This window comes from Astatotilapia calliptera, chromosome 12 (assembly GCF_964374335.1).
Source record: "Astatotilapia calliptera chromosome 12, fAstCal68.1, whole genome shotgun sequence".
NCBI classification, from domain to species: domain Eukaryota; kingdom Metazoa; phylum Chordata; class Actinopteri; order Cichliformes; family Cichlidae; genus Astatotilapia; species Astatotilapia calliptera.
The window spans coordinates 5899804-5926055 of record NC_137433.1 but is presented as its reverse complement, the minus strand read 5'-3'; the positions used below and the strand labels follow the sequence as shown (position 1 = coordinate 5926055).

General features: G+C 42.2%; 1 protein-coding gene across 1 annotated transcript in view; it reads right to left on the bottom strand.

Moving 5' to 3' along the window:
* sema4c (sema domain, immunoglobulin domain (Ig), transmembrane domain (TM) and short cytoplasmic domain, (semaphorin) 4C) overlaps positions 1-25673 on the bottom strand; it is a 103607-nt gene extending 77934 nt beyond the window's left edge. The window contains exon 1 of the mRNA XM_026188233.2: positions 25035-25673. The gene's annotated coding sequence lies outside the window, so the exon portion shown is untranslated. The remainder of the gene's footprint in view (positions 1-25034) is intronic.
* Positions 25674-26252: the final 579 nt, after the last annotated feature.

Below are 26252 nucleotides of genomic sequence, written 5' to 3'. Positions count from 1 at the left end.
AGGACTCAACCTGTTAGCCCGACATAATGAAGCACGTAATCACATCCACGGACACTGAGACACAAAGGAGTCATATCAAGAAGGATTATCCCTGTTACGCCCACCCACACACAGACACCCACACACAGACGTACACAGATGAGCTAGCATGCACGCAAAAGATGGCAAAGACGCATTATGAGTCCAAATAAGCAGAGTGCAACCACCGCGGGATCACAAAGAGGAGGGATAAAGCTGGCACGAGAAGGTGCAGAAACACATACATAAACACATGAATCCTTTTTTTCCCCCCTCAAAATAATAATTATTTTAAGAGTCACAAAGAAGGAGGAACGAAAGACGGAAAGAAAAGAAAAAACACACACACACACCCTCTGTGCAGCACAGGCTGAGGTCATCTTTATTAATAAACCCTCTGACAACAAACACACTCACATCAAGGCCTTCGCCCTCCCTCCATCCTTACTCCATGCTCCCTCCCTTCCTTAGCTCCTTGAGAAATGGCAATTGCCAGACTGGCTCAGTGGGAGGGTGTCTGTAACCACACACGCATGCACACAGACGCATGCACACACACACACACACACACACACGCATACACACTGCAGGATGGCCTAGAGGCAGCATGTCAGTGATCTGTCAGGGGGTAACAGTGCGGAGCAGGTGTGTGTGTGTTTGTGTGTATATGTTTTGGGGAGGAAGCAACTACAGAGAGGAAGACCAAACAGACAGGAAGTTTAGCCTTACACACACGCACACAAACACACACATAAGAAACATGCCCCGGCTCATTTGTTCCCCCTGACAGGAGAGGAGAGGGATGGTTCTCTGCAAGACGTGCCTGAGGGAGGAGGAGCAGCCCAGTGTCACTCCAGTCTTGCATTTGGGTGCTTGTTGAGAATTTCCTTGACACCACAATGGTACCCTTTTAGCATTCGACTTCCACATGTAGGGTTAAAATTGTGGAAAAGGTGTATTCTAGACCATACCCTTAACTTTTCCTAACCCTGACCAAGTGCTTTAGTTCCCTAAAACTCCTATCCTGATGCCAACGAGCCATGGGCTCTGATAAAACTGCGATATTTCACGTAGCTTGGAGGGAATGAGGAAAGCAGGTGAACAAAGCCAAGAATATGTTTTCTACGCGTATGTATCTGCGTATCCCCGTCTTTGTGTGTAGTGAGTCCTGTGCTCAGCGGGGCTCTTGATGGGAGAATAAAGGCTGCAACTCTGAGCATAAGAATTCTGGGTAATAGCATCAAAGCAGGTGTATATCTTTTGTTTGTTAGCAGGAATTCAAAGCAGGAGCAAGCGTGCTGCTGCAGGAACACGTGAAAGCACGAAATACAGTCAAGACAGGTTTCCCATTCTTAGTTGTTACAAGGCCATGAGGGATGTCAGTTCCTTGTATCGGCTCTGTGGTCTCAGCAGGCAGGACCACACCTTGCACAGGATACTTCTTGAAGGGTGGCAACCATTGCAGCTCATAATCACATCCCTGAGCCGGCTCATCTAGAAGCTTTAAATCCAAAGAAGCAGTAGTTCAATTAGTTGGGCCCAAATTCTTTGAACTATCCAACTGCAGATCAAAATTTGTAACTTTTATATAAACAGAATCAAGCTCACTTCCCTTAGAAATTCGTATTCAATAACTTTCAGTTGTCTATATTTGCAGAATGCCGGTGAGCATAGGTGATGTCTGAAACATTTATTCACTCACCTTGAGATTTTACTCAATTTACTGGAGTGCTCTGTGACCCTGGGTTATACAGGGAGTGCAGAATTATTAGGCAAATGAGTATTTTGTCCACATCATCCTCTTCATGCATGTTGTCTTACTCCAAGCTGTATAGGCTCGAAAGCCTACTACCAATTAAGCATATTAGGTGATGTGCATCTCTGTAATGAGAAAGGGTGTGGTCTAATGACATCAACACCCTATATCAGGTGTGCATAATTATTAGGCAACGTCCTTTCCTTTGGCAAAATGGGTCAAAAGAAGGACTTGACAGGCTCAGAAAAGTCAAAAATAGTGAGATATCTTGCAGAGGGATGCAGCAGTCTCAAAATTGCAAAGCTTCTGAAGCGTGATCATCGAACAATCAAGCGTTTCATTCAAAATAATCAACAGGGTCGCAAGAAGCGTGTGGAAAAACCAAGGCGCAAAATAACTGCCCATGAACTGAGAAAAGTCAAGCGTGCAGCTGCCAAGATGCCACTTGCCACCAGTTTGGCCATATTTCAGAGCTGCAACATCACTGGAGTGCCCAAAAGCACAAGGTGTGCAATACTCAGAGACATGGCCAAGGTAAGAAAGGCTGAAAGACGACCACCACTGAACAAGACACACAAGCTGAAACGTCAAGACTGGGCCAAGAAATATCTCAAGACTGGTTTTTCTAAGGTTTTATGGACTGATGAAATGAGAGTGAGTCTTGATGGGCCAGATGGATGGGCCCGTGGCTGGATTGGTAAAGGGCAGAGAGCTCCAGTCCGACTCAGACGCCAGCAAGGTGGAGGTGGAGTACTGGTTTGGGCTGGTATCATCAAAGATGAGCTTGTGGGGCCTTTTCGGGTTGAGGATGGAGACAAGCTCAACTCCCAGTCCTACTGCCAGTTTCTGGAAGACACCTTCTTCAAGCAGTGGTACAGGAAGAAGTCTGCATCCTTCAAGAAAAACATGATTTTCATGCAGGACAATGCTCCATCACACGTGTCCAAGTACTCCACAGCGTGGCTGGCAAGAAAGGGTATAAAAGAAGAAAAACTAATGACATGGCCACCTTGTTCACCTGATCTGAACCCCATTGAGAACCTGTGGTCCATCATCAAATGTGAGATTTACAAGGAGGGAAAACAGTACACCTCTCTGAACAGTGTCTGGGAGGCTGTGGTTGCTGCTGCACGCAATGTTGATGGTGAACAGATCAAAACACTGACAGAATCCATGGATGGCAGGCTTTTGAGTGTCCTTGCAAAGAAAGGTGGCTATATTGGTCGCTGATTTGTTTTTGTTTTGTTTTTGAATGTCAGAAATGTATATTTGTGAATGTGGAGATGTTATATTGGTTTCACTGGTAAAAATAAATAATTGAAATGGGTATATATTTGTTTTTTGTTAAGTTGCCTAATAATTATGCACAGTAATAGTCACCTGCACACACAGATATCCCCCTAAAATAGCTAAAACTAAAAACAAACTAAAAACTACTTCCAAAAACATTCAGCTTTGATATTAATGAGTTTTTTGGGTTCATTGAGAACATGGTTGTTGTTCAATAATAAAATTATTCCTCAAAAATACAACTTGCCTAATAATTCTGCACTCCCTGTAGACTGTATACAAAAGATGGTTTAAAAAATGTCTAATTACACAGAAATCTTGGGTAAATGTCTGTGCACTTCCTGATACGTTTATGGTTTCATTCTCTACTTTTTTGATGTAATTCATGTTATTTTGTGAATCATCATTATAAAGATTATGATGATTTGCTGAGACAAAGTCTGTCTGAGCTTCACAATGGCCTTCATTAACCAAAACACTATGTGATGGTAGATGCATCCATCATTTATACGTCATGTAGAGGCCGACTCTGCAACAGCAGGGATCTTGTTTGGCATGGAGTGCTGAGGCCACTCTAAACATAGCGCACATGGATGCTTGTTTGATGGCTTTCTATCCACAGTTGTGGTCACAATTTGGGGTGTGACGGTTCTGAGATCAAGTCGTGGTTCTGTCTTCTACGTGTACAACACACTAGGAAATGTTATTGAGCTCTCGGCATTAGCAAAGCCCCTTTAAGACATGCACTGCGTTCCATTAAACTGACAGCATATGAAGATGTCAGCTGCATCTAAATGCAGCCTTACTAGTTTGACCCGAGTACAATTTATGTGCAATCTGTTCCAGCACTGTAGCTAAGTGCAGGAATGCTAATGATATGTTTGCTTTGTGGGGAAACTGTCTGTTTTGCCCATTTTTGTCAAAATAAAAGCAGATTTTATGTTGGTGTAAACAGCTTGTGTGTATATATATATATGTGTGTGTGTTTGTGCACCTGTAATAACATGTTAATTAGCCATGTAATCAGTTTCAACTAATAGGGACGTGGAGGTGTTCTGTGAGGTAAATGACTGGTTGTAATGCTTGGTAGTCTAGTGACAGCTTTACTCTGTAAATGTGAACTGTATATACAAACAAATAATATTTTTTTGTTGTCCACGATGCAATTATGAACAAGTGATCATGCTTGTGGTAAAAAGCCCCCCCACCCCTCCACTAAAATAATGACTGTGCTCGTTCCAGAACATCTTTCACAAGGAGTGACTTATATAACAGCGTGTTTACTACAGCGAAGCTCAGGAAAAACAAACGCATGAAAGCTTTATGAACTGGGTATATGTTTATTCACTGGTGAGCTGTATCATTTTGCTAGAGTGAAAAAACCGTTACAAGATGTACACTCTGTGACAAGATAAATTATAAGTCACACTAGATCGTCAAGGGAGCTTGGGAACGGAGCATGTGACACATTTCAACCTCAGCAGATCGTCTTGCTCTGTAAATTCAGAACAGCTGGCAAATTTCACCATTCGCTCTGGTTAGGCTGCATTTAACGTTCGGTTCAAAAGCAATTTCTTTTTCCACCTCAGCAAAGCTGTTTTATGGTATTTGTGCTTCTTTTGGATGCAACGGAGTGGAGACATGGCAAAGACAGGGAGGGTACAAACACGAATGCTGCCAGCTGGTCCAAAGCAAGCTGAGCTGTTGGTATGAGTTACATCGCTCAACCCTTTTAAAAGCACAGAGACGTCCGCGTTTCTACAACGAGGGCTCACTTTCTGGTGCGCTCTGACAGGATAAAGTAGTTGATGCTGTTGAGGGAGGCTTATAGGTGTATCATGCTAAACAACATTCACAGTCGCTAAACAGTAAACAACTGCAGGCCCAGACACCGTGACCAACGAGGATTATATGACCTCGTCATGAGATCACAGAGCCCGGAGCCGATTGCTCGATGTGCTTTAAACTGTCAGGAGCAGGGGGAGTCGAGATGAAACTCTCCACCCAAACCCTTGACTCACTCACATTTGATCCATTTCGAATGCGAACCTAACCGGAATCAATGGTGCGGTAATGGAAAGCGAGAAACTGCGTTAAAATGTAATGCAACCTGTTAAATGCTTGCCGTTCGATGCTGAATGCTGAATGCATTGCCTGTAACACTGTAAGATTAAATCTCTTCAGTTGATTAGGGTAAGGGAAAGGAAGACAACGTTTGATTTGAATTCGTAAATTTGGATGTTTATTGTGTTAGTCGGTACTTTTGCCAGATAATTGTGGTTCATGGATTTTTGAGTTAGACTACAAAAGAACAACCAGGATTCAATTTGTTCTCATCAACTTTGAGACGTGGCCTTTAGATGTGTGATAAGGAAAGATCATACAAACCACATTTTTTAAGGTGGGTTTGCAATGCCTTATGGGAAGTTTGACTATAGGGTTTTACTGCATACAGCACAACACCACGTTATGGAGGCTCAACATATTCTGGCTGTTGCCGCATTCATTTTCTGGAGTCAGGAATGGCCGTTTTGGGAAGCGAGGGTGGAGCTAGCTAATTTGGTTAGCAAACCTTACAGTTTGAGTGCAAGGTGCAGACAAACATATTTGTTAATTAGTGCTAATTCATCAACTACCAACATGTAAAGGCATTCAGGCTAGTTCAGTGATATGAATTAGCACCAAGTAAGGCCTACTAATAGCAACTGGCTAGTGCTTCTTACCTAGCCTAGCAATCAAAGCGGCTTTGCACTTAACTTTAACTCAGGCCTTGGTCACAAAAGCCTCAAAGCCTGGTCAGTTTTTATCTTGCAACCACTGGTAGCCATGAAAAATTGATCTGCAAAATTGCCCCAATGGTGGTTTTGGCTTTCGTAACTGAGTCCCTCTCATGACTTGAGTCAGGGGCGCCACTGACTAACCAATTGGTAGCATGAAGTCTGCTGACGACACATTTATGGATCGCCTATATGTAAATGGCCTGTATTTGTATAGCGCTTTACTTAGTCCCTATGGACCCAAAAGCGCTTTACACTACATTCAGTCATCCACATTTTCAAACACACATTCACACACTGAAGTAGGTACCAAAAAGTACCTGGTACCAGATACTACAACCGAATACCCTGGAAACTGAGTCAAACACTCTGCAAACACTTACCAAACACTCTCTATTTATAAGAGTGAAACTGTTGAAAAGTGTAACACAATCCCAGAGACTGTTTGCTTTTGCTGTATAGTTGGGAATTTATAGAAACTGACTCGCTTTGGATCCAGCTTCGTATGGCCACTTGAGGAACTGCAGCTTGGGTTTAACAGGCTGACAGCCTAGAAGCTGTAGAAAATAGATCATTACTTCACCTACATCACAATAACAGATGAGGCTCAATAAAATCGTCTTCATCTAATTCTAACCCAGACATAAAGTTCAGGATCTAGAACCTGTAATTTATTCATGCAAACTGTCATCGCATGCGGCTTTGTCACTGGGAAGCTTTTTCAACTTTCCATCAACTGTCACAAATTGCAGACCATTTTGAATAATATCAACATAAACAAACCTTTATGCGGAGAAATGTGAAGCTCATTGGTAGCCTGAAACATGCTGTCAGCCCTCGAATCAAAGGCTCAGCAGTCAATTTAAAATGGGGGGAAAAAATGTTCTCAGTCTGCAATGGAAGCCACATCTCCACACAACCAACGCCAGTGTCGGGCAGCATGTTGAGACAGACTGGCAGCATGTAAATACAAACTGGCCTGCTTAAAAGGATGCGTCAAATTTAAGAGAAATCTGTCATTCTGTTTTTATGATAATTTAGGCCCATGCTGAGAAATTCAAAAGCACTGTCTGCATTCTCCTCATTTAAAACATGAAGGCCACTGAGGTAAATAGTTGCAACAGTAAAATCTAAACAACAAACCACAGCACTTCAATCAACTGCTCTTACAAAATAAACACAGATTACAAAATTACTAGAAAGTACAGTTCAGCAAGCCCTCGAAAAAAAGCATTCACTGGTGCTACAAGTCAAGGCAAGAGACGAGAACTAGGCCATTTTATTGCTGCAATGGAAAAACAAAAGCGGCAGGGTGTCTGGGTGGCAAACAGGGAGTGGGGAAAATGACAGCAGTATAAAAAAAATCAAATAAAGACTAACAATAAATGAAGTGCAGACGAGGACTGTGGTCACCAAGCAGAAGTCAGAGACTTTCTGGCCACAACAATCACACATTCTGCCACTCCATTTTTTATCTGCCGTATTCGTTGCTTTCCTATTTTTGTCTCCATCACTCTATCACACTTTTTCTGACTGTCTTTCATCATCTCAGACACTTCTCAGGCTCCTGTTCTCCCTCTATAACCTTTCTTCATTTCAACCTCCATTGTCTTTTTTCCTCCCTCTCCCATATTCTGACTTTCTCTCAGCCTCCTCTTTTCCAATCTATTTAGCTGCCTGCCACTGCATCTCTGTCTCTGTTGGGCCACTTTTCTTTGAAGTCATAATTCCACACTCTGGGAAACACAGTTATTTGCATTCTTGCCAGAATCTTGAGATTGATACCGCTCTCATGTCTGCATGCTAAATACGAAGCTAAAGCCAGACGACAAGCTAGGTAAACTTAACATAAAGATAGAAAATAAGGAAACACGTGGCTCTGCTTTAAAGATGAAAAAACAAAAGACAAAACACATACTGGTTGATTAGTCCACCTATCTCTAAATATCTGTAATTATCAGTGTTCATGTTCATGCAATTAAACCACAGGTTTCCTTTTAGATGGATGTTTTTATTTTGTGAAGAGTAAGAGTCGCAATTAAAAAATGATGAGCCATGTCAAAGTAAAAATGGTTCAACATTTTTGTTTATTGTTTTCCCAAACTAAAAAGTACAAATTTGTTTAGCATGTAGCCTTTCACCTAGCTTAGCATACTGAATAAAAAAAAACAACATCTACAATGGCTGAAAAATTAGCTAGTTTTAGCTAGCAGTTATTTTACAAACTGAGAAGTACTTCTTGATCATTTTTTATCCACCAAGAGAAAAAGATTTTAGAGTAAAGATATGATGGTAATATATATTAGTTTGTATCTTACTAAAAAAACAATACGCTTCAGTTTTACAAGCTTCAGAAAAGATCACACCTCAACACATTCTTAGTTATCATAAGAATGGCAACCTTTGCATATGCTTGTACTTGAGTTGGATTATTTATTTAGTTAGGGTGTGTTTCTAAAGCCACAGTAATGTCTCTATATTGACCTTACAGGAAAGGATTTAATTCCTATAATTTTTTTAAAGAACTGATGAATAGCATTATTTAATGATTGAATGAAAAGCTTTATTAAAATGATTTATGTTCAGTTCACTCTTTATTTGAAAATTCATCTTTCAATAAACAAACTCAGCATTAACTAGCATTAAGCAACACGAGTACATACTTAGCATATCAATACACACTGCACATAAAGGTTCTTAACCGCTATTATTCACCTCATGTTTGCACACATGTTGTTCACACCAACACAAATGTGCTCTGAGAAAAAAGAATTTAAAGAAATGCCCAGTTAAATGACACTAACAAAACTAGGCTAACATATGGCTATGACATAATGATCAGTCATGAGGGGAAAATGGTATTCCCCAACTGAGTGTGAGTGATTTCTGGAGGTTACAGTTGCTAGCATGTAACTGGTTGCATAGATCTGCACAGTCCTGTACTGAAAACCATCTTGCTATTGCTTTGGACCCTAGCAGGTTGCCACAGTTTACAGTAGATTGTATGGCAGATGCTGGATTCTTTGTAAAAATTTGAAAACTACTTGCCAATAAATACTAAAACTGTAACAAGTGCATCACAAACTGGAAACAAAGAATGTCTACCTTCAAAGTAAAAGTAGTATCTTAATACAGAAGCCAACACATTTCAAAAGCCACGACTTTTACTTTGAAGGTGAAATTTCTCTGTTTCCAGTTTGACTCCAGTTTTTTTCCCAGTTGCACTAAAGCTTGGAGAGTAAATATTGATTATTGCAGGCAAGTCAATCTGCTGGTGTCCACTGTTAACTAGGTTTTTGGTGCAGCACCCACGTTTCACCCAGCAGCAGCCAGCATCCTCCATCATCATCTCACCAACCGCTTGGATTGGCGTTTGGTTGGCGGGTTGGTTTTTGAATGGGTTTCCTTTGGTTTCCTGAGTTTGCCAGGTGATTGCTGATTGGTGTCTAGGCCTGTGTGCCTGAGGCCATTCCAGAAGCTAGTAATTTAACCTGAGTTTGTCTTTTTAATTAAGCTTCTGAGCTGTTGCACTGAACTTTAATATTGCCTATTTGGTCTATTGACGCCTGGTGCTGGCAGCTGTTGTGGTGATTCCTTTTGCATCATGATTTTTCTGTTAGTTTAAGTATATATAAAAAAAAGCTAATTTTATCATTTACTAGTGAAGTGCTTGTTTCATGACTGAATGCAGACTATTCACATAAATTAAATGATAAAGAATCAAACAATTCCTTCTGCAAGACGAATCGATTGGTTCCAGCTGCTGGTACTGCAAAATGCAGCAAACACACTCACCCACTCACAGTGACAGCGATACACCCTGATGTCTTTGTAGTCTGGTATCAACACTAAGGCGCACTTTCCCAGGTGTTTGAGTTTCTGAGTCAAAGGTATTTCATAGTGAATGAAACAGCCCACAAAAGAGAAGCACACAGCGTGCTTCAAAAAGCCTTCATACTAATTACAAACTGCCTGTTTGTGATGGGTTTTTTAAAGTGTGGGAAGTGTGGCACATTATGACAGAACAAGAATATGTGAGATCAGTGTGATGAGTGCGTGTGAATGTGTTGGAATGCTGCAACCCATGTTTTCAAAGATTCTACAATGGATGCCCCCAGCCCCCCGTGTGCATGTGTGAGCATGTGCCCACATCTTAATCTCACTCAGACAAACCCAGCAGAGATTGTAGTAAATGCTGTTAATAAAGTCTAGCAGGAGATCTGTCTATCATGCATGTAACTGTGCTAACACATACACAAATACAGACACATGATATGGAGATAGCGCTAGTATAATTAATAGTAATAATAATAATAATAATAAATAGTAACACTAAAATTACAGCCTTTACGCACATACACAGGATCAGAGACAAACATCCACACATCCGCTCACAAAGAGACAAAGATGCACACTCACATATATTCAGACACAAAGACCCACACGCAGACAAGCTGACAAAAACATTACCAGAAATACACACAGACACGCACACACTGCGACAGACGGTGTGGGTTTGACAGCAAGCAGCAGATCCACCACTGCCACTGTGATGCACAAAGCAACCCCACTGATCAGCGGCACAATCCCCATGTGCTGCCAGCGCAGTGGCAACATGCTGCGACGGTGAACGCACCTTTGTGTGCGCCGCATAATACGGCAGGCGTACAACGCTGCAGCAGCTCATGGACAAAGCATTCGAGCGTGTCCGCCCAGCTGCGCGTGACAAAAGTCAGAAACACACAGAGCACCGTGACGGCTCTCACACAGGTTGTCGTTCATGAAAAAGTGTGAACAAATGCAAAGGCGCTCACGTTAAAAGGGGCTCATAAGCAGTTCCTGCTCATGAGTAACCAGAGGGCCGCAGCCATGAGTAAAATGGGTGTAGCATTAATTCTGAATCTGGTTTTGGTGAAGAATCTGCAGAACAGATTGATCAGAAGTAGACTTTTCTGAGTCACTGCGATGAGGCTGTTTACCAGCCTTGTGAGTCTGTCATGTGTCATGCCATAGTGCGGACCCGATGACACCTACTGCAGCAGGAAAGACGCTTTTCAGTACTTGAGCTTGTGCTCATATGGATGCAGTCAGACCAATAAGCAAAGGGAACCACTGAGCTTTTATGGTAAGGTCCTCAGTGTATGATTGAGAACCAAGAGTACAACTGAAGCTCTTATATATAATTCATAGGCTATAGCCAGCACCTGAGGATAGCATAAACACATGTGAAAGACAAGGAGAATCTGCCTTACCTAACGGCCAAACCACAGCAATCCACACATGCTGTCAATTAATTTGAAAAACAAATTGTAAAGAAACTAAACTAAACACACACATGAGGCCTACAGAAACACAAATTATAGTTTTTGCACTTTCGGATGGAGATTTAGATATCTATTACGGCAGCTTCTCCAACAAAGGCAACGAGAAAAATACAGACACACGCTCAGCAAAACCCACAACCCCACCCCTCCTTTACCAAGCTAAGCATCGGGGACACACTCTGACACACTCAGCCGAAACCACACAGAGACCCGCCGCGCAGACAGACACGTCAGTGCACGCACACACAGACAGACACAGCAGCTAACTTCATTTCAAAATCAATTAATTAAAAAGCACAGTCCTCTCCCACAGGGAGTGAAAGACAAATTTGAGGATTTTAATCCTGGTACACAAATCAGAGCTGTTCGGCCACAAAGATATGAGAGGACAGGATGGATAGAGGGATGGACTGTCAATGAATTTTAAGAAGGGAAGCCCATTTAAAATGGTCACATCTATCTATCTATCTATCTATCTATCTATCTATCTATCTATCTATCTATCTATCTATCTATCTATCTATCTATCTATCTATCTATCTATCTATCGAGAATCAGCAGAGAAAGCAAGCAAGACAGAGGCAGAGTAAGCCTGCTGTAAGTGCCTGTTGTTGGGGTTCATCAGCACCCCCCTTCACTCCCTCGCCGTCTCTTTGCATTAGCTTTAAGGCTTTTTCGAAACAGACCTTATTGATTTTTTGAAGTGTTGAATCAGAGGGCTGCCGCGTTTATCTGTGTGTGCGCCTCTGCGTGATTTGTGTGTGCGTGAGAGGGTGCATGTGCACCCTGGCTGGTCTAACCTCAGGCAAAAAAATCATAATAAAGAGTTAGCTGTTCTCTCCTCCCTGGCGTTCCTAAAAAAGACTTTGCCTAATAGGTACGGGAAAGAAAAGAAAATAACACTGGAAGATAAACTGAGCATGCAAAAGTGTGCGAGCAAATGCGCACATTTGGCAGTTAATGTGTGAATGTGCTGGCGAAGGTGAGATTGTGAGCAATTGACAGAAAACACCTGGCCTTCGGTACTCGACGGACTGTTTGAAGGAGCGCTGAAAGCATAAGTAGTATAGTATTCACCTTCTTCCCTCAAATAAAAGTAGCAAGTAATAACTATCAGAATAGATTTCCTTTAAGGTTTATCTTGGTAAACATCGTATGCAAGACTACCAGGATGTGTCTCTGCAATGCGCCTCAAGGAGGAAACACAAAACTAGGAAGAGGCTTGCTTGATTTTGATAATGTTACTGTTGAAGCCTCGTGCAATGTTCAGATAACAAACTGCTTCTAATTTTCCACAACATCAAACACTTATTTAACAACAACAATTAAAAAACAACATTTTTTATCAGGCAGCAACCTCTGAAAAGCCGATCAAACATAAGTGGCAAAAAAATCAGTTCTGCAAACAGCCACAGGAGGCCGTCACTCCCTCTGGGCTCCCATGTTAAAATGGCCATAGTCAGAACATGTGTTACAGTCTAGTCCAAAAAAACTACTTTGATATTTGTAGCTTAATTCTGCCTTGATAAAGGCTGAACAGGGTATAACCTATTTATAAGTTACCCTTTTGGATTTTGTTAAAGCTTAAGTTAGACATGACTCTGATTGATGGCTGTGCTGACAGGGGTAGCTGTAGTTGATTACTGTCACTAGGGCTTATTTCTGCTAATTTAATTAATTTAACTGGACTTTTGGACCCTATTTGGGATGTTGGTGCATTTTTGAGCCTCTGAAAAATAAAATGGTCTGTTTTGAGGTGAAGCTGATCCGAGAAGTCAAGAGGTCAAGAGGTTCTGGTGGGTGAAAATTTAGTGTTGTATTAGCTCTGAATAGTGTTTTATACAGTCAGGGATTATTAAGAAATTACAGGGTCACAAAGCTTTGATCGTTCCAACTTAACATTTGAAGAGACGCAATTTATGTTAATTACCAAAAGTAAAAGTCCTGTTTTATGTAAAGTAGCACCTCTCAAATTTTAGAGTCAGTCACACTAGAATAACAATAAGACAGCAAACTCCTCTTGTCTGGGAAAACTACAGCGCGATATCTGTGGATGAGTTTCTGTTTGTCTGTCAGTAGTTAATATGAAAGTCTCTTTAATGTGAATTTCTGTGTATGTAGACAATGACAAATCTGCAGACACAACAGATTTGAGACTTTTGCTAATTTACCACAGTTAACTAGCGTATTATCATAAACAGATAGCATGTAATTGCCCGCCCGACCCCATTTAATCACAGACTGATTGGAGACCGACTCCATCTTATCGCCATTTTACCGTTATCTCTGCCACACTAACGTCAGTTTGAAGACGGTAATTGACTACGAGTCATCACAGACCTGGCGCCCGCTTTCAAAGCAGCTATTTCAGAGGCAGTAAGATTTCACACAGTCGCAATAATTTTGGCCGGGCCACGGTCTCCAACCACTGTTTTTCTAAACTGTAGCTAATTGTTCAGCTAAACTTATATAGCTTCACATGCTGAACTACTTGATATGTGCTATAAATGCCTCAAAACTATCCATAACTTCAGTAGTTGATTAAATATTTCAAGAAAGAGTTTTTATTTATTTCTCCAAACACAAGATAAAAGAGTTTATCTCTATGATAATGAATGGATCCTCATAGAGAGATCGTTGAAAAACACACAAAGAGTGGAGACAACAGGGGCGGGAAGAGAATAGGAGACAGTACCGAGAAATAAAAAAAAGAGTGGTAAGCTTGAAAAAGAGAGTGAGAAGGCAAAAGCCAGACTGGAAATTGATGGTGTAATTGTTGACTGCTGGTCAGCTCTTATCTTGGTTTCTCAGGGCCGTTGTCTGGGCAAGCCGGCTTCCTTTTTGCTTTTCCAATTGCCGTCTCTCTCTAAGAGTTGACCAAACCTGGCAACCTGAACACATTTCTCTATTTTTTTTTACCTTTTGCCAACCTTTCCTCTTGTATTCATCCCAGTCGAAATCCCTCTCCTCTTATCTTCTTTCTGTCGTATTATTGAGGCCTCATCCCACTGAGCATCTTCCTTTCTTTCCATCTCTTTCTTCAAACGAGTCAGGCTTCATGCAGAGAGCAGTGGACTGGAAAAGAGCAGCGGGAGATGGGTGAGAGCGCAACCAGCCTGCGGGTCAGAGGTGAGTCTGCAGCAGGACAGGGGGTAGGCGAGAGGGGCCAGTCCAGAATTGCCCCTCAACAATAGGGGCTATTGTGTCTGCAGCTGCTCATACAGACAGACTCAAAGGAGGATTTAGTGCTAGATTTCAGGTGAGACCATTAAGGTGCTAACAAGAACCATAGCATGGCCTGAGATAAGCTAAGTGTGGAAAAAGTGAATGAAAGAAGCTCAACAGGAGTCTTAAGAGGAGAAGACTGAAGCCGTCTTCATGATCAGCAAACGTTATGAGGATGTGTCCCGGTTTTTAAGCTAACTGCATGTGGAACAGTGTTAGATATCATTGCATTTACTGGTTAAACAGTGAGTTTAGCATATGCATGAATGATTCACTCCCTGCATTGCCTCTTTCTTCACGGCTCTTGTTTAATAAATCTTTTAGATGGTACTTGTGACATGATACCTCTCTGTTGCAGTATTAGCAGCTGGTATGAAGACTGTGCCGTTGTCTAATTTCAGTCACAACAGATGAAGAAAGAGATCGGTGATTCATGGACGTGGATCAAGGTAGATACGTCACGCTGAGATCCATGAGGCAAAATGTGATTAGTCAGACAGGGGGCAAGTCATCTCACTCCTCTTCATCGCACATTACATTGTTTTCTACAAATCACGCTGACTCCTTACTGAGACGTCTCCAATTAAGGCAAAGATATAAACCACAGATGTGTAGGCATTTGAACAGTATGGCGCACACACTGCCTTCCATCCTCTTTGCACTGACCAAAAGTTTCCTGTAGTATGTGAAAGAAATGCTTGGTTAGTAGAAGTCTACCTTGACTTTTCAATAAGGTTGGATAGTTATCTTTGAATTTAGAAGTGCTACACTGGGTAAACACCTGTATTTTCACCTGAGAATGGTAATAAGTAACTAATTTTCCTACAGGCCGAGCTAACCCACGACAATCACAGGAGGAAATAAAGCAGAATAGCGCTCACCCTCCTTCTAGCTACGAAAGCTAAGCTACTCCCACACACAAGCTCAGTGGAGATCTCAGAGAGCAGTCATGTAGGGGCCCTCCTGCTGCCGATAAGCCTCCACTGGCCCTTCTGTAGAGCCTACCCTGGAGAGAGGCCATTAGCCTGGCTGCAGCTCCTTCCTGGATAAGCTGCAGCTTACCAGCCGACGAGCCGCAGGGCAACTTTTTTTATTGTCCTTTCAAAACTTTATGCGTGAGTGTGGGGCGATAGCTTGGGAGGGGTTGCGAGTGCTGTAGCCTGCAATCCAGCATGTGTGTGTGTGCATTCAAGTTGTGCCCTCCCAGCACTTCCTGCACTAACGGCCGGTCCCACGGTAGGAAAGGCGAGCTCTATCCGACCAGAACAATGCCAAAAAAAGGCTGTCATAAAAACAAACTACCATGCTCTGGTTAGCACGGGGGGATGCACTGCATCTGGATCATTATTCCCATACACACAGTCTTAGTTATGCAGGGTTTGAGCCAGTACTTTAACTGTTATCTTCTGCTGCTGGCCTGGACACATTTACATAGACTATCCAGGACAAAATAATGAATGAAAACGGCAAGAAGCAGCTGAATATGCATACTCCATGCACACACACATAGCAATGCTGCAACTGACAGTAAACAATGGGAACCTCCGTATACACAATGGCTCAGAGCAGGACTGACGTATCACCAAGACCTGAATAACAAAAGAAGGGAACAACTCCAGTGGTCCTCTCTGCACAACACATCGCCCAGTCAACTGAGCCAGAATGCATTTGCTGACTTGGAACAAGCAAAATAACAAACGGCTGACTAACGTGCAAGTTGGGGGCCTCAGGAAACATGCTAAACAATCTACACGGTGCCCCCGAAACACAGTTGGCTTACGGACAAGGTTTTTGTTTTGGCTGAGCATATTACTATCTCTTCCCCAATCCAGCTTTACAATTTCAGCCTCAGCCAAGCATGGGCAGACCCAATAAGCAGCATCAGATAGGATAGATGGGTCCATCTGCTATCTGAAAAGGAAATTACTAAATAAGTATCAAATATAATGGAGATTTCTTACCCTGAGCCCCTCTTCGACTCGGGAGATGAAAAAAACAAATAGGAAACCCAGAAGCAGTGCAAATGGATTGGTATTGATTTATGTAGCCTACTATAATTATAGATGCGAACAGCAATTAAAGAAATACATCAACATGAGGCAAAAGAAGTGTTTGCTTTCATGCCAAGAGTTAGCTGAGAAGATCAGAAACAACCACTCCACTCTCATGTCAGAATCACAGTTCTTGACCCAGTGGTTATCGTCTTTGCCAACTGCTATAACAACAAAGTGTCATAACATTTCTTACTTCAGCTGGACTTGCTGTAGTTTTGTCCTAAACAACAAGCGTTGCTGTTTCGAAAATATAGTCTACATTGCTAGATAAGCTACAGAACAGGAAAAGGAAGTTCAGCACTCAAACACAAACAAAATGGCTGCCAAGATGGTATCTGTTGTGCGGTTTGAAACTTGCTATAGGGCACTTTAATAGTTGTGAAAATGATGATAAATTATTAGCTAAATTATTTTATCAAGCTGATTTGTGGTTTCTCACTTTAATCTTCAATGCATATTTTATAGAAAGTAGTAAAAGAGTCAAGAAGTCCGTAAACTTAGCTTAGCAGGAAACAGTTAGCCTAGCTTAGTCAGAAGCCTCCAAATCCCATCAGCTTTCTGTGTTTTGCTCTGAACAAAAAGCTAATATATAAATTAAATCTAAGCTAAGAGTTCAGTTCAGGATTAGAGAGGTGGACTCTGTGGTTTTTGTTATTTACTCAGGTCAAACATCAACAGCTGTAGTTTTACTGTTCCACAGCACTTTAGCAAGTGATTCTGCTCACAATCTATGGCTTTATAAAACTGTGTGAAATTGACTGACTGAAAATTGTATTTTTGTAATTTCAGATTTTTCTTTATGCAATTTAGGCTACACACTTTACTAATGTACCGATAAATATACATTCACAGGCCACTTCATTAGAACTTAGAACTTTTAGAACTTTTATTGTCATTGTACAGTTGCTTGTAAAGTGAAATTCGGTACACATGTTCAACTGCTTGCTGATGCAAATATCTTACCATCCAATCACAACCAGCACGTCATGTGGCTATGGTCCAGGCCACCTGATGAGTTCAAGCTTAGCATCAGAATAGGGAAGAAAGGTTGATTTAAGTGCTTTAAGTAGCATGGGTGTTGGTGCCAAAGTATTTCAGAAAGTGCTGATTGATCTGTTTTTTTCCATACAAACATCTGTAGGGATTACAGAGAATGGTCCAAAAAAAGAGGTCAGAATTTGGTGTAAACACCATTAAAGTGTGGCTCCATCCCGCCTTGTATCAATGATTCAGGCTACTGGTGATGGTGTAATGGTGTGGGGGATATTTTCTTGGCCAACTTTGGGCCCCTTAGTATCAAATACTTTGGAATGTGGTGGAATGGATGATTCGCATCAAGGATGTGCAGCCAACAAATCTGCAGCAACTGTGTGATGCTATCACGTCAATGCGGATCACAATCTCTGAGGAATGTTTCCAGAGCCTTGTTGAATCAATGCTACGAACAGTTACAGCAGTTAAATGGGTCTAACTCAATACTAGCAAGGCGTACCTAATAAAGTGTCTGTGATTGTATATCAGCCATGATGAGTTTAAGTCTAAATAGCAAGTGTTCATTCTTCTCTGATCATAGTTAATCTGTGCCGCAGCTATGTTTGTAAATCAGATGCTTTCACATTTATACTGAGTGGCCTGCACTGCAAACCAAAGATGAAAAGGAATTTCAACAGTTGTGATATTTCCAGCTTTTTCAGCAAGCGAATCCTGAGTCTTGACAGGCCGAAGATATGGAGAGGACTGAAGAGATACAGAAAGGAGAGTAGGCAGGAGAGACCAAGCAGGACAAAACCACAGAGGCTAGAAATGAGGCCTGAGAGAATGAGAAGAAGAAGTAAAAGAAAGTGTGAGGGAGGAAGACGAGCATAAATCAAAAAGAGAAAGGACAAAATCGGAGAGGGAAGAAGGGATGAAGAGATGGATGAAGACAGGGAACAGATAACCCCGCTACAGGAGCTCATGGTACCCTTTTATTCACTGTCCTTAAATATTCTAGTGCAACACACACAATAACACATTTGTCTTTATTTCTGTGAAGTCATTAGGCTGAGATTATTCTCAACATTTAATCTCCAAATGTTCTTGTTTTATCAGTAAAGCTGAGGGTAAAATGAATGTGTGCACGCTATATGATTAGATAAGTAACAAGAGAGGAATTTACCATTAGTTGAATAATCTTCCTCTTCAAATGTGACGTAGCAAAACAACCTGATTTGAAGACGTTCCCAACGAAAGGCAGGAGAAAGACGTTTCCACACTCAGTGGTGCCACTCTTGGCCATGGCTCGACTATTTCCTGTGACCATCTGAGAAATACAGCTGTTCTCGGGATTGCGGCTGTTGATTAAATGTGTTTGTGTAGCACGTTGCGGCACTGCATCAACAACTGTAGCTTCAAGCTGTCATAAAAAATATCAGCTGTTCAGTTTTTATCTGTGAACTCCGGGCTGTTGTTCCTGTAGCCCCTCAATAAGGAAGCGGGGGGAAAGTGCGCTGATATATTACGACAAGTTTCACCGTAAAAATGGATTTGTGAAACGTTTGGCGACTCTATTGAGCTACAGAAGTAGATTTTGTTTTATTCTTTTCAAATGTGTACCACCTTGTCATCACTATATGATCTTTTAGGTCTGCATCCTATCAAATCTCAGCAAGAAAGTGATCGAACTTGCAGAAATATCTGCTGAATTCAGCCTCACAACTTTCACACTATTCTTTTAAATAATCTTTAAAAGAGAGATGCACACTCCTCTGTTGCTGTCCGCCAAACGTACTATGTTATATATATGCATATGTATTTGTTCTGTATCTCAAGTAAGCAAAACTCAATTTAACCTTCTAACTCCAAGTGTCCTGTTTTACATAAAAACTTGGACCCAGTTATTGTTAGATACAAACACAAATAGCGTAGCTAGCAGGCACCAGATGGCCAGTAGTGGTCAGCTGGTAACAAACAAGCAGGTCAGGGCTCTCCTCCACCTCCATTCTGCCCAGCATAAATAATGCAGAGGACTCGAGCTACCAAGAGAAACTCCACCGAACTCCTCTAAAAGCCTCGAGTAACTCTCCGAGCAAGTCCTGAAAAGGGGTGTTTACTTGTGGTGAAAGAAAAAAAGAAGGGGCAAACCTTTGTGTCATAGCAGGGAGCTACGACACAAAGGTTCTGTTCATTCATTTGTGTCAGACAACAGTAATTAGATCTGCGTGATGACTGCACTGCATTCTGACATCTTTAAAACTGCATTGATCAAAGCCGGGGGGGGGGGGGGGGGGGGGGGGTGATTTCAGGTCAGGATGAAAAGCTTTGATAAACAAAACTTCTATATTGTAAAAATAATGAAAATCTGGTGCAGACAGCTATACTAGCTGCACATATTTGCCTCCAGGACCAACATTCTGCTCCATATTGGATTTTCCACCAGTCTGACTTTCCTGGAAACACTTTTCGTCCCTTAGGGCTTATTTATTTATTGATTGCCCCAAAGGATGATGGGGGGAGGGGGGCTGGCTGCATCATTCACAGAGGGTGACATGTATTTATTACTCCTTTGTACTCTGTATTCTGAGCGTAGTGAATTTTTGGCAATATTGTTAATTTTTTGACAATAATGTCAGTAAGACTTCATTTAATTTACCTGAATTGATTTGGAGAGATGAAAGGAACATCTATAACAGCTGCTCCCGGGGCATTCAAGGTACTGGCACAACTATTAGAGCCACAAAAAAGGATTACCCTAGTATCCTAGCATAGTTTTCATTCACAGTAGACTGAATGTGCACTTGTCTGTTCAATTAAAGTCGAGCTATATAAGTGGTAAGGGTTTACACTTTGGCAATGCAAAAATGACCTCATCATGCAACTCGAGTTGAGCCGAAACGAGTGGAGGGGGTGTATGTGAGCGTAAGTGGGCAAGAGAGATAGAGGATGAGAGCGAGAGAGAAAAAGAAAAAGCTCAAAGGGAAGGGTAAGTTGCAGAACAGAAAAAGCTTCTCCTCTCGGAACAACTGCAATCACAGCCGCAGCCAAAACCCCCCCGGATCCATCCTTGCTGCCTAACGGAAACTTCTCAGCAGGCCTTAAAGCAACTGAGACGGAGGCTGGAGGTTGTGCAGTGGTGTGTGTACCATTCAGCATGAGCACAATTTGTGCTCTGCGTTACAGGAAGAGTGCCATCTGTAGTACTTGGACAATAAATGACGACCACGTCAGTTTTAAGAAACGTCAGAATTTGCTGAGACAACTAACATGCTTGTGTGTTTTCTTAGTGTCTTTCAATGGTAATGCATTCACATTAGGAAGAAATGCAAATGTGCAAAGTAAAGAAATCCAAAGTTCTGTCGCATTTTCACACGGCATGCTTAACTGCAAAAACCAATGAGGTGCTTTATGGGATTTGAATATTTAATCTAGTATTTAGTTTAGAAATGGAACAACAAAACAAGTTTTTGCAACACATTCAATTTATTATATAGGCAATTCATTACCTTACTTAAGCTAATTACACTTGAAATGAGTTGTTTTTAATATTACTCGCCATTGAACACGCCAAACGATAGTGAAACTATGAAAACTGTAAAAGTCCTTGATTAAAAGTTGTTTTTTACTGCTGCAACCAACACATTTCAAAAAACACAACTTTAACCTTGAGGAAAACAGCCTCTGTTTACCGGTTTGTCCTGACTTTTCATAGTTTCACTAGCGCTTGGAGGAGCTTGCAAGTGTTTGCAGACGAGTTGGCATCTTCCATGCAAACTACTAGCGACTCAGGCAACCTACTATCAACCAAAGCAATTAAAAAGAGAGTTTTGAGTGATGCACTTGCAACCACTTTGCAACTAGCAACTGCTAGCAACCTCCAGCAGCAGTTGCAAGATGTTACCAACCATTATCCAAACCACTCGAGCTTCTGACCACCTATCCTACAAAATTCCTCTACAGCAAAGACGACAATAATGCACTTGTATACCAAACAATACAACAGAGCATGTGTCATTAACACATAGAGATTTTTCAATATTAGCAAGGCAACAATTAGCAATATTAGCAAGGCAGTTAGCACTGACATCACCATAGGTGCTGACGATACATCCTCCTACTGATTTAACATTTTATAGTGGTCCCCTCCCTTCCTCCAAATGTCCAGAATGGATGCCAAAGAGGAACATAGCGTTGTTCTTTCAGTTTTTTAGTTGTAATGAGTGCACCAGCTGGGCACTTGTAGTGCACTTCATCTAGCAGTACTTATAGACTCAAAACAGGGGAAAGGCAGGGTGTAAGAGCAGAAGTAAATAATTTTAGACATATGCATTAGACAACAACAAAAAATGCATAAAATGTGACCGGGTTTAATTAAAGGCGCTCAGCGTTTGTGATTAATGTGCTAATGACATGCTAATGTGTAACACTATGTTAATGTTTGAGTTTCATGTGTGTGATGTTACTCTTAGGAACATGAAGGCACATCTTGCGCGCGCGCACACACACACACACACTGTCTTATCCATACAGCATAAGGTTTATATCACTTTGAACCTGAACCCTGACACATTTGCCACAGTGTTCCTTTAAACACCTTCTCTAAACATCAGCCTTTCCAGCCCATACTTGCAACACGTTGTTCCCCTCACACACACACACGACCCATCTGCTTCAGCTCTCCGGACCTTGCATCTGGCCTCCCATGAACCATATCTCTGTTTAACACACACACATACACCGAGGAGCTCTAAAAACCCCCCACAGAATCAGTGCGATTATGTTTGAGCTGCATTAGAACACAGAGGGCATAGCTCGAAATGTGAACTCTTTGCACCTCAGCAGGAAATACAGACCAGTGTGAAACAGAAGAAACAAAACAAAATCTGTTTCTGTGAGATCCTTTTTTTTTTAAGCAAAGAAAAGCAGATAGACTAAATCGGTCCTGGGATGAAAGGACGTTTTGAAAAAAAAAAAGAAAAAAGCCTACTGTGGGAAGCTGGCACATCAACTGTTGCTCTGCAAAAGACACAGAGCCTCCAAGGAAATTATGATGAGCGGATTCAGATCCATACCTTCGTGATACACCACAGCCGGCGTGAACACAGGCTCTGTGTGTTCCCGTATGCAAAATGAGTTACATAATCAGCAATGATCCCATCATTGTTGCATTTTACTGTGTTCAGCTGCTTGGTTGTGGGCTGCAGTACACGTCGCGCTGACGTGATGCATGTGACACTGGGGTGACGATTAAACGCACGCAAACGGGCGGGCACAGAGCAGACAGGAGGCATCTGCCTCTGTCACGACGTATGGTCTATGACGCAGTGTTGACCCCACGTGTGGAAACTGCCTGTGATTTGTTCTTTGTTGCAGTTTTCCGATGGGACATTTAAGAACTTTGGGGCTAATGCTGCAATGCGCCTCTTAAGAAACTTTAACAAGCATTTTTTTCATTCTGTAAACAAAACACTCACATCAGTCAAAGCGAATCAGTTGCAAAACCTTGGAATAGAGGGGACCAGCATGGATGGCATGAAACCCAGACAAGACGGGAACACACACACAAACAGTAGGAGACTTTCCACATCAGTCAAGCTTTTATGAAAACATCAAATGAAGCTGGGCACGTGCCTGTAGAGGCATTGCCATTTACATGTGTGCGCTATCAGCCTGGATGACTGTGTGCCATTTCACTGCATGTGTATGAGGAGCAGCTTTAGGAGTGCATGAGGGGGATATAGGAAGGAGGCTGGCTGTCAGGATGTGGAGTCCATTGTCTGTCCAACAATGAAGAGATTGAGTCGGCAGGAGTCCTGTGGCTCTCTCAATAGAGGCATTAACATCTGGGGCGAGAGGGCTACAGTGTGTGTGTGTGTGTGTGTGTGTGTGTGTGTGTGTGTGTGTGTGTGTGTGTGTGTGTGTGTGTGTGTGTGTGTGTGTGTGAGAGAGAGAGAGAGAGCGACAGAGTGTGTGTCATTGTTGCGAACACCCTGGATAAAAGTGGATTTTTAAGTTTGTTTTTTTTAGCCTGGGAATAATGCAGATGTCAGGAGGAATCCTTCAACAACTAAATTGGTTTTGAAAGATCTCTCCTTGTAACCCGCTTCACTGCCGAATAATCTGTGCAATACTGCGCGTGCCTTTAGTGAGGATTATGTGTCTACTTTTCTTTTTTCCCCCTCAAAGTCTGTGAACTTGATTTATACCAAATTAAAAGGTGGGTGAATTGAATTTTGGCAGGCTTATCCACTGCTACATCCCTCTGCACGGCAAATGTCAACTTGCTAACTCTGATTTCTACTCGCTTATTGCTTCCATTAATCTTTGCAAATGACACAGTGACACAAGCGGACGCACAGAGACCTGCAGAAGCCACCCGCCCACCTGTGGTACAGGGAAAGGGAGTCTCCTGTGACAGTTACACAAATATCACAGTCAGAAAACAGATCCTCAAGTATGATATCACTACTAAAAACCTATCTCCTCTGTCCCACATGGCAACAGCCCTTTGCAGGGACCCCCAATCCAACACCCTTCCTTCCTTCTTCTAAACTACCACCTCCTTACACCAACCCTCACTTCCTCACTGTCCAGTGTGGACACACGCCCCTCCTTCCACCTTCCAACCCTCCTCCTCCTCAGTAATTACAATAATCACTCAAGTGAAGCTAATACTTACTTCATTAAGGCAAAGGAAAAAAGAAAGAGAGGGAAAGAAGAACAAGGAGGAAACCACTCCAAAGTAATATCTCAAACCAGTGGATTATTGTCACCATAAGAGCTTCATTTTTGAGTATTAACTGAGGGATACAGGCAGCAGTTAAAGGGACTCCGTTCTTTCTTTCTTTCTTTCTTTCTTTCTTTCTTGGCATCTGAAACTTAAAACCTCTTCACAAATCTAAAATCCACACATGTGCACAAGTGCAGAAAACTTTGAAATCTACAAAGCAGTTTCCCTTCGCAGGAAGACGACAGCGGCCACAGTGAGTGAGGATTACGAGGGGGATCTGTATTGATGTTATTAGAGGCGGAAAAAAGCACTACCAAGCAAAAGAAGGTGCCTAAAAGTTTGTCTTGTCAGGCACCAGACTCGCTCAGAACTTAAGAGCCTGAAATACAGGCAGACACAAAAGAGATCATTCTCAGACTGCTGCACCAGTATACACCGAGAGGTCAGCTTCACGTTGTGCGTTTTTGCTGCACGGTAGCATTGCCGGGCTGTGATTGTGGAGGTGCAGCGGCAGCACATTACAGTAGATGCACAGAAATACAGTAGAAAAAAGCCCGGAGTTGATTCCCTTCCAACTGCCCCTGACCGCAGTGCGCTGTGTTTACACAGCGCGAAAAGGGGATAAAGTTGCATCGCATTGAGCCCCAAAACTGGCAACCCAAAACACCCCAAATCATCTGTCTATACAAACGCACTGCACCTTAGATGGTGCTGTTTTAGGAAGAAATTTAAAAAAAACGTGGGCTTCTTGGCAACAGTTGGAGATTCGGACGCTCCGGGGTTTGGGATGTTTTCTGCCTCTGCTTGCTTCGTTAGTGTGTTAAAATCCAGCCGCCTCACAGCGCTGGAAGCAATATTGCCGAGAAATAACGAGCGCACACTTACCTTATTATTACGGTGATGGTGCTGATGATCACGGGCAATGCGTCCTGCGCTTTTCCTCCCCGCTCTCCGTCCTTCTCTGACGACTGGAGCCAGTATCCGTTTCTGCCTCTCTGTTTCTCTCTCTCTCTGCTTTCTCCGTTATCTCACGTTTGTTTTTGAATTTGAGTTATAAATTATTCCACATCCTCATCAATTTCTGATGCTCTCTCTCGCAGTTCCTCTCGTGTCCCCTATGCCTTTTTTTCCTCCTAAAAATGTTTGGACTATAAGGCAAATCAAGCCATATGATCCTGTCATTCAGTTTTTCACACAGAACTGGCTCTCCGCGCAACTCCCTCCCTGGGCTTTGTAACACGAAACCAGGCGAAGACGAGGAGGAGGAGGAGGAGAAAATGAGGAGGAAAGGGGAAAAAGCAAAGAAAGAAACGAGAGCGTGGATTGAATCCACTATCTGGGACCAGCTAAAAGGATCTACCCGCCTCCCTGTCTCAGAAGTTTCGGCAGTCCGTACCAAGCAGATATGTCAGAGTGGTCGTCGCGCTGCGTCTCTGTGCCAATGTCCAATGGAAATGATGTATATGGGAGTGTGTGTGAGGGGTGCGTGGCGCTGCAGCGTGTGTGCGCCCCCAGCCTACTTCTGCAGTACGCATCACAGCAGGGACCTGAGAGGATTTTAAAAAAAACAAAACAAAAAACCCAAAGAAGCACACAAACAGGTCTCCGCCCATTAGCCCCTCAGAACAAGGGTCAACAGCAGAGGACCCCCCGGCAGTCATTAGATTTACTGTAGAACATGCACGTTTCTTTCTTTCTTTCTTTCTTTCTTTCTTTCTTTCTTTCTTTCTTTCTTTCTTTTTAAAATAAGTCTGCCCCAACCTGAGGTCAAAGTCCCTTTATACCTCCGACTCCATACATCTGACACCCAGGACTTGGGTGGTGGTACGCCACTGACCACCAAGCTTAGCATAAGAGGTGGGATCCAAATATGATAGCAGTGATATCAACACTGGTCTTGGAATCGGACTGGTACTAGGATACGTTGTGCACAGTTGTGTTAATTATTACTTTCCGGGAATTAAAAAATACATCTCAATAATAAACAATGAAAAAGGTCTGAACCTTTTTGTGTTGACTGTCACATCTACTTTATTAAAAGTGAACAGCGCAAATGAAAACAACCCAAAGTGTTTTAGAAACATTCCAGGTCTCAAAAAAAAA